The sequence below is a fragment of the Scomber japonicus genome, chromosome 1 (genome assembly GCF_027409825.1).
Source record: "Scomber japonicus isolate fScoJap1 chromosome 1, fScoJap1.pri, whole genome shotgun sequence".
Lineage (NCBI taxonomy): Eukaryota > Metazoa > Chordata > Actinopteri > Scombriformes > Scombridae > Scomber > Scomber japonicus.
Window position 1 is genome coordinate 30043546 of NC_070578.1, and position 9702 is coordinate 30053247.

The following is a 9702-nucleotide window of genomic DNA, read 5'->3' on the forward strand; positions in this document are numbered from 1 at the left end:
AACATTAATGTATTCAAGCAAATCAAATCAAACCAAAAATAAAAATGAATTTCATATTTCTGAGCAGGTGTGGTCTGAGCTCTAAAGGAGCTTCATACAAACATGTTTTTATTGTTTATTTGATGGTTCAGCTCTGTACTCATTGACTGTGACTTCTAAATATGAATCTGCAGCATCAGTATCCATGAAAATATTTATTGTTTTTTTACTTTCAGCCTGCTTACAACAGAGATCACCTCCTGCTGTGTGCTGTGATGTTACTGGCTGATTATGTAATTATTTGTTCGCACATATTCAAACCATAATGCACAAATAAAATAAAAATTATTTAAACATAATCATTATGGGTAAGTCTTTGTTGTTTGCTTTACATTACCTCGACCTTTGAGTGCAACATATTCTGTCACAAACATCATTCCGTATATTTTGATGTGTGTTTCTAGATTATTTTAAAGGGAAAACTGATATTTGTGCTTTCAAACAGACACAAAGTGACGTCTCATCAGTATAAGAAGACAATCTGTTTTTCTGCCCACCCTCCACTCCTGCTGGTAAGATCACTCTCCCTGCTGGACACTGGTGCCTTGCTAAAGAGTATGTTGGTGGTAGCTTCTTATTCTGCACTGAAATCTTAAAGGGGTCGTATCATGCACTTTACCAGGTCTATATTTATATTCTGGGGCTCTATAGGGATATATCTTCATGATTTACAGTTCAAAAACCAATGATGTGTCTTATACTGGCCCTTTAATCAGCCCCTCAGTTCAGCCTCTGTCTCCAACAGGCCATTTTAGCTCCTGTCACTTTATTGCCCCCTCCTCCCCAAATGAGCCCACTCTATTTTGATTGGTTAGCTCCTGGTAGCTGCATCTTGGTGGCTACGTAATCAAACAGTAGTAGTAGTAGGATTTCACTTTTCACTTCTTTTTCCGGTTCGTTACTTGAGAGGGGAACTTCTAAAATACATCCGTACATGTTCGAGCCTGATTCAGAGCAAGAGCACAATGGAACAATCTTAGCAGCAAAAGTTACCGAACGGGCGGCTGTCAATCGTTTGTGAGCATGCAGAAACCATCTGATGTTATCACAAGCAGGAAGTGGGAGTACTTTTGCATATGGAGCTTTCAGAGCAGACTGAAACTATGGATTTTTGACTTGTTAGGAGTATTTTTACAAACATTCACCTCAAGATTTAGAACTTTGACCCATAACATAACAGTATAAAAATAAAATCCAATCACAAAAAGCATGTTATTTCCCCTTTAAAGGCTAGAGCTGGTGACATTCTTATTGTCAATGAATCCCATGAAAAGACCAGAACTAACATCACTTGATTTTTAACAAATATTGCATACCGTGCATCTAAAGCCTGATACAGTTTCTTTATCACCACAAACTTAAAAACACACTAATGAGCCACTCTGTCATTCACAATCACATACTCAATCTCCATTTTACGAGTCCGCACCTGAAAATCGTTTCCAACATTTGCACTATGTCTTCCTTTTTGAGCTAAATTTCTTTTTCTCTACAAAAACTACTGCACTTTGCGTCTTAAAATATTGAGAGATACAATAGTTGAATTTTGTGTCTTCATGAAATATCGTCTTAATCTGTGATAACCTTGAGTCTACCTCTCTCTGCGACTCAAGAAGATTTCATACAGATTTTTGACCCATATCATTGAGTCCATGATTGCACATAAAGTGACCATGGAGTTAAAGTACATAGAGTCATCTTAAAATCCCGTTAACAGGACTCCGTACACCTTTAGGACACAACCCCAAATCTTATAATGGCTTTAAGTAAACAGTCTCTTCATTAACAGGTTGACATTTAGATATCTTGGCATGAGTTGACCCAAACCTGAAAGCACCTTGCTATCTAAATTTCACCTCTAATTTGCATTTCATAATTATCTTGGTCAACCTTTAATTAACATCAGCTTTATTCTTGGTTTTTAATTTGTTCATTAACCTGTAAAATGTTGTCAATGTGGTCGAGAAGACTGTGTTTACTTAAAATTAAATTACATTAAATTTTTCTCGTAAAGCATCAAGGACGTCCAGTCTTCTTTTTCTACAGGTTAATTCACTTGAAGTGTAAATGTACATATCTAACCATCAATCTGTTATGACTCTGTACTCCTCAAAATGAACATAATCACCTCAAAAACACCCGTGCACACCTTTTACCAGTCTATTATCGTTCTTTAGAAGAGTACAACATAGTGAACTTGTTTCACTAAATGTATTTCATCCTCTCAGCATCTTCACAATGAGATGCTGCAAACTAATCTGGGTAATATCCAGAGGAACTTAATGTAATACAAAGAGGTTGTATTAATTAATTGATAATTGTTATAATTTTGACAACCAGAATGAGCATTGCAATGTTTGGAATTTACATACATGAATGAAAGTCTTATAATGTTAAGGATGTGTAGAAAGGAAGACTGATGGTTGTGGCTTATTTAGCACTTTATTTATATCCTTAATTCAAAACCTCAATAATAAGTCGGAATTTAAATATGAAATAAGGCTTCTTTCAGATATATGATATAGTCTCATGTAAAAGTTTATATTTTGCACCTTTACTGTGTTCCCAAGAGCTTCACTTTGAAAGAGTAATGCTTTGGTTTCATTTTATCAGTCAAACTTAAAGGAATATTCAACATGTAGACACTGAGTAGGTGTTACTTGTAAGTTGGACTTTGAAGGAATTCACCATCTTTTATTATCCATGCTAAAAAGAAAAATGAATAATGCTGTCACGCTGCTGATGGCAAACATATTCTGACTGCTGTACTGAAAGATAATTTATATATTCAGGTGTAGCATAATAGATGATTAATTTTCTGCTTTGACACCATCACCTTGTACAAGCTAATTAAATTATTCCTTCAGTGTGAAACACAACCTTTGATTCACTTACAGGAGACCAGCGAGGTCTTGTATTTAATTACTGTTTTTTCATCAATTCTCTGTTTTGTCTTGAGCACAAAATAGTACTGATCTGCATTTTAGTAGAGGGCAGATCTCTGCCAGGTGTGTACAGTCAAGATGGTGACGAGGACAAAAAAGCAGCATTTTTTTCATCTTGTGTTGTGCCTAACGTTTGGATCATAACATATGAGACAAAACTTCTATGGATGCAACAGACTGGGTAATGCTTCTTTTTAGTCTAACTGATTGCTAGAAATGCCTTTTTCTATGCTGTACTGGACATTGTAAAATGTAGAGGTCTGCTAAAGAGACAAAAGTCTAAGCTTTACTATGGGCTCATAAGGAATGGCATTATAATAAGTTTTTCAGAAATTGTGAATTACCATGGCCATGAGAGGTCCTTGAGCATACTGTTGTAAATATGCACAGAAAATACAAGGCTGATGGGTCCAGTTTATTATGAGTGATTAGCTGCAGACAGATACACACATGTACACACACAACCTAACACATGACCCTCTCCCACCTTATGCCTGGTCGAGATGATTCAATTAACAAATCTCATTTACTCATGTCAATTTACAGACTTTCAGCCTTCACACCTTTATTATATTACTCACTGTTAGTCGTGCTTTGTTCTTTGACTGGAGACCTTGTGCTATGTTATTTATGCAAGATTCTGTCTGAATACAGGCCCCACATCTATTAACTGGCAGGTGGGATTTAAAAATCACACAGCTGTGTTTACCATAAAGGTATTTCAGGACCCTGACACACACCTAAGCAGCATGTAGTCAGTTGGTGCTGTGTTGTATTGTACGTATTATCAGGAGCTTTAGAAAGTAGGCCAAACAGTGCGCTTTCAAAGCTGGTCTATGCTTTCATATTATGATTATGTAGAAATTCATTCTTGGCTTTATTTGGTCATTAAATGAAAGCAGGCATAAGAAAAATGAAAAATTTGTGTGAGGTTACCTTCACTGTCTGACAGGTGCTTTAGCTGCTATTTTGACCCCTTTTACACAGCAATGTAAGCACCAATTATTCTACTGAGGGACGCCAAAAGCAGTAATATAACAAATACGTAATATAAGTCAGAATGCTGCTCGTCCTTGTATTTGTGTGTTTCTTTCTCTCTCTCTCTTTTTTCATGACAAGAATCTCCAGCGGGGAAGAGGGCTGCCTCTATACTGTATGAACTTCATACCAGCAAGGTTCCAGAAAAGTGTTTCATGTTTGACAAAGTTGATAAGCGGTTGATGAATGCATGGTCGACTCTATAATACCCAGTGCAGCATCTCTCGCACATCTTCATTGCGGCTCAAGCAAGGTAAGAAATCATTTTGCTTTTGTCACATTTACAGTAGTATGGTTTAAAAAATAAAAACAGCCTTGGACACCTGCTGCTGGATCAGTATGAGAACTGTCCTGATTCATCAGCCCAAAGCCTCTTTAGTAGTTTAGACTCTGATCAGAACATTTTTGTATCTGAGTCTGACGGCTCTAAAATGTTCACAGCAGCAGGCCGAGTGTGCTCATTTTAAAATGGCCAAAAGTTTATTGGTTTCTGTTTTTATGACGTCATCAAAAAAAATACTGCACACACACACACAAGGCTTGAAAGTTTGCCAGATATACAGAAAACTATAGCAATCAGTTACAAAAATTAACATCACCAACAATTATAATGTGTGCTGTATTGCTTCATTCTCATAACCACACACACAGTCGCTAGTCACACCAAACGCATTGTCTACATAAACAGAAGTTAATTGAACGTCATATATCGTTTAATCAGAATCACTTACAACCATTGCTTTAAGTGGCCCGGTACACACTGGTACCTAACCCTGGCACCTAACCCTAACCCTAGCCCCTTTCCTGTCCTCTCCTTATCAGTGTGTCTCTTACCTAGGGCGCACTACACAACACTCACCTCTCTCTTTTCTTGCGGCTCCACATGACGCTCACTCGCTTGTTCATGGAAGTCACGGAAGTCGGAAACAATAACCGGGAAAAGCAAAGAAAACACGACAGTGATGTTGGCATGGCTACAAAAGAGCACAAAGAGAGTGAGAATGGAAACAGAGTCATATGATGACACAGCTCTCCGACAGTCAAATTGTACCACATCAGAAAATGCAGGTGGGACGTAGCATGCTAACACTAGCGTGTCTGCTAGCAGCGAAGAACCTGTTGCTATAGTGCCGCCTGTTGTTACCGAAGAAAAGTTTGACAGGTGGACTTTGTTTTTGTCAAACTGAATAAAACTCAATGCTCAACTTATATGTTTTGTTTTCAGGTGTTTATATCCTACTGTTATTGTCGTCAACTTAAGTTGTCTCTGCACCGTTTGCACAGTTTTTTAAAAATATATTTTGGTTGGAAAATATAATGTGCTGCTCGAGGATTCACCTAAACATTATTTACTGCAAAAGTTTGATCACATGGATTTAGAAGCTAATACAAAATGGAAAAGTTGCTTACATCTACTAAACATTATTACCATTTATAGTTAAAAAGAAACCAAACTGATGACTAGAATATATACTTTAAGTAAAAATCACATGTTTGATCCAAGTTCCTCAAAATGATGTTCGAAGTGTGAACATATGAAAGGATGACTCTCAGACCCTCTGACTTTGACTTTGACATTTGTCTGGCACTAAACCGAGCGTAACTTTGTACGATACTTACTTGAGTTCAATCTACTGGTCTCATTTTAGTTTACAGGACCAGCCAAAAGTTTGGACACACCTTCCCTTTAATGAAAAAGTGTGTCCAAACTTTTGATTGGTCACATTGAAAATATATTAGGAAAAGAGCTGTTAATGGTCACTATGAACAGGGAGAGCGTTTAAAGTGATCAATAACTCTTTCAATACATATATGGGCATGTGCGTAATGCTTTAAAACTGATTTTTTTTTTAAATTTATGAACGTCACCTTTAATAGGGCCCCACATTACTTCTGTGCCCCTTGGCCCCCAATAAGGTTATTACGGCCCTGCCAGAGGTGCAGTTTATATTTTACAACCCAATCTTACAGATTATGGGTTTTTGTGTGTGTGTGTGGGGGGGGGGGGGGGGTTAAAAAAAAGGTGATAACCTATATGTTGTCACTCAGGAGAAACATGTCTAAATTGAACCATTCAGTGTTTGCCCTTCAGATTTGTGTCGTGATAAAGACTGACACTTAGACTATAATTATAAATTACATTTTTTGACTTTTTTCTTTGCATGTGAGTGTTGGGTTGGGGGCTTGACTCATGATACCAGCATTTATAAAATTCTTGTCGAGGCCATGAGAATCTGATTCAGTCCATGGTGTAATAAATTGCAAGTGGTTACACTAGAAAGCTGAGATGTTAACTTGACAGTATCACCTACCACCAATCACGTGGGCTGATTTAACTAAGCCGCAGCCATCAGGGAGCAGCGGTGATGATTAGTCAGGACTGTCATGTCTTTACGCCACAAATGTTTTCTGCAGCATGTAAATTGTGGCAGCAGATGATCTATGGGCGCGCTTGATGTGACCTATAGTGATAATATGACTGGAATGAGAATTTGGATGCTCCATGATCTCATCTGGCGGGCCTCTCCTCGGGATATTGACCGCGCATTGTTTGGAGATGCGTCTTCATTTCGAGCAGTCCGGGACCCTCATATTCCCAAATTCCCACCGAGCTGCGTTCCTGCTTTGTGTCGGCCGATGACCTTTTTCCAGAGCAGTCCGACTTGATTAGCACATCAGGCGGGACAATGAGTGGCCGCCCTGTACACAGCCATTACCCAGATCCCTTTATCAATGTCCTGTAATTAAAATGTCACCGTTTAATTTTCGAGCCATCGCTTTCCTCTCGGCGGAATCTTTCCTCCAATAAAAAAGTGCAATCGAAATGCTCTTTTCACTGGAAACAAAAAAGGATGCGGAGAAACCGTTTAAGTGAGCCGAGCAGCAAGGGATCAATAGGCCCTTTAGTCCAAGAGGAGGATTGATTGGTCTCTAAAATGGGATTTATAGGGGTCATGGTTTTATAGGGTGCTGATACAACTGTTAATTATAAAACATTTGGCCTCAATTGCTGCTGTTATTAAACCCGTCCTGATTGAGCCGGCCTTGATTCATTTATATTTATATATATATTTATTTTTTTGCATTATGTGACAAAATGCAGGTGTTTGTGAAATAAATGGAGCAGCTCTGCAGAAAATATGATCCCGAAGCTTCAGACTCAAATCAGTGATAGTCAGAGTAATCAGTTTACTCTTACAGGGACAGAGGTGTGTGTTTAAAGCACAATTTTACATTGATACATAAAGGCTAGTTTACACATTTTCTACTCGCATTAACTTGTGTTAATCATGAAAAGCCCATATCTATACCATCATTATAGGCTGCATATCCAGGCTACATCCATGGCTTTAATATCCATTCATAAAATAATGTTAATATTAAAGAACAACAGGCATAAGTCTCCCTTAAAGTACCATATTGCCTCTAAATCGTCACATTTGTTGACTCATTTAATTATAATAGAGATGAAATAATTGTGAAATAGGCATGTTTGTTTGTGTTGAACCTGTCAAATACATGCAGTTACTCAAAATGCTTAAAATAAGGCAATATAAAACTATAGTGATACATAAAAACATTTTTTTTTGAAAAGAGGAAAATGTGATAATTTTAGTCAAATAAATGCAATGAGGTTTAGAAAAATATCATTATTAATCATTACACGTTGCTCAGTTTAAATATTTAAATTAATTAAATGTGCTGGAGTATGCCAATGAAACTCCTCAAAGTGTAAAAAAAATAAAAATAAAAATAAAAACTGTTTAGTTTGAGATTAAGAGGGATTGTTATGCTTTCAGTGCCGAACAGGGGGGGAAAGAGAGCAATTAAAGGAAGTATACACAAAAAAGAAGTAGACCAGAGTAAAGATGGATCCTTCACATGATGGTTTATAAATTCTATTTATTTTGTCATTTAAGTACAAAAAAAGCATGTTGTAAGAAAACTAAAAACAGAGTCTCTTCACATGTATATCCTTGTATCATCAGTCTTAAGTCTCTACATCAGAAAGACTAAATCTTCACTTTATAAAACTGCAAATCAAACACGTATTAAATATTATTTCCACAAACAGCCGCCGTGTTAAATAATCCATCAGGTCTGAGTTCACCTGCTGACTCTGGACTCCTATAATGACTTCAACCTGAAGCGCATTAATATTTCAGGCTAAAGGTTTGTTTAAACAATTGAGCGCATATCAATGAGGCCCGGGTAATTTGTATCCAACAGTAATAATAAAGAGCTCGCCTAAAATTACCGCTGAAATGTCTAATTAAAAACCCCTCGCTGCTGATCCCGCCACGTCAGCTCACGTTTCTCCCGGAATACGCAGCGACAATGGCTGCATTCAGGTCGGCGGTCTAAATAATTAAAAAGAGAGGAATAATTACAGTATAAAATTGTAATTATTGGCGGGGGCTGCAGGGGGGGGGGAGCCTCTTGATGGTGAAAGAGGAGAAGATGCGCTTAGGATCAAGTTCAGCATCAATATTGCAGGGAGGTAAAACTGGCCAGCTCAGGCTGCACAACACAGACTGATGATGCTTCATACACACTTCATACACTCACATCAGAGTTTCCTGGTCAGTCTTGCCCCTAAGTCACTTTATTGGTGACAAATTGTCTAAAATACACTCTTAATCATTAGTCTCTCTTGGTTCTCTTCTTTGATTCTCCTCAAATATATCTTTATTTAATTATGGCGCTGTCTTTCTGTAGATTAATGTAATGTAAGTGTGTCAGTTTCAAGGCAGTGCCACTGTGAGGCTTTCTGGGGTCCATACTGAAATTGAGCGCACTCTTGCCCAAAGCCCCCCCTACCACCACCACCCACACAAATGCATTTAAGGGACAGTTTATGTATTAAAACAGTAGACATGTGTCTAAATGAATATTAAAATAGGCTTTCCTAGCTATATTCATCCCTCCTGTTCATACTGATCATTAGAAAGTCACCTCCAAACGCGTGTTCAATGTAAGCGATGGGGGACAAAGTCTGCTGTCCTCGTTTTGAGCAAATATGTATTTAAAAGTTTATCTGAAGATTGTATGAGGTTTCAACAGTCTGAGTTAGACACATTCACTACTTTTTGTAGTAAAACATGTCTTTGAGTCTCAACAGACTTTTCAGCTGCAGGGGAAGGGTAGTGACATAAAGACGCACCATGGTGCTAAAAGGACTATTGAAAGTACTTTGAAAGATGAAGCTTCATATTGGCTTCAAATAAACTTTTTAATGGATTTTTGTGCAGAAGGAAGACTGTGGGTTTTGGCCTCCATCACTTACATTGAAAGTGCATTATGAAGGGATCTGTAGTGGTCAATATGAACAAGAAAGAAAAAAACATGTTTCAGTGTTCATTTAACCCTAATCCTAACCCAATTATCGGTTTAAGTCAGACTTGGACATTTTTTAACCTGTCCACACCCAATCAGTTCCTCTTTAAAGGATGGTGTTTGTATTAGATCTGTACTGCACAGTATTTTCAACAAATCCCATAAAAAGACCAGCAGATAGGATAAAATATTGCATTTATTTAGGAAGGATTCATACACATTTGGTGCTCTAGTGAGTATTTACAGGACCAGGGTGAGTATGTGGGATTGATTCACTACACTGCAGTGCCCATGTTCTTTATAATGAAGGAAAACATCAGCCAGTGTAACAGTGAGGGTCACT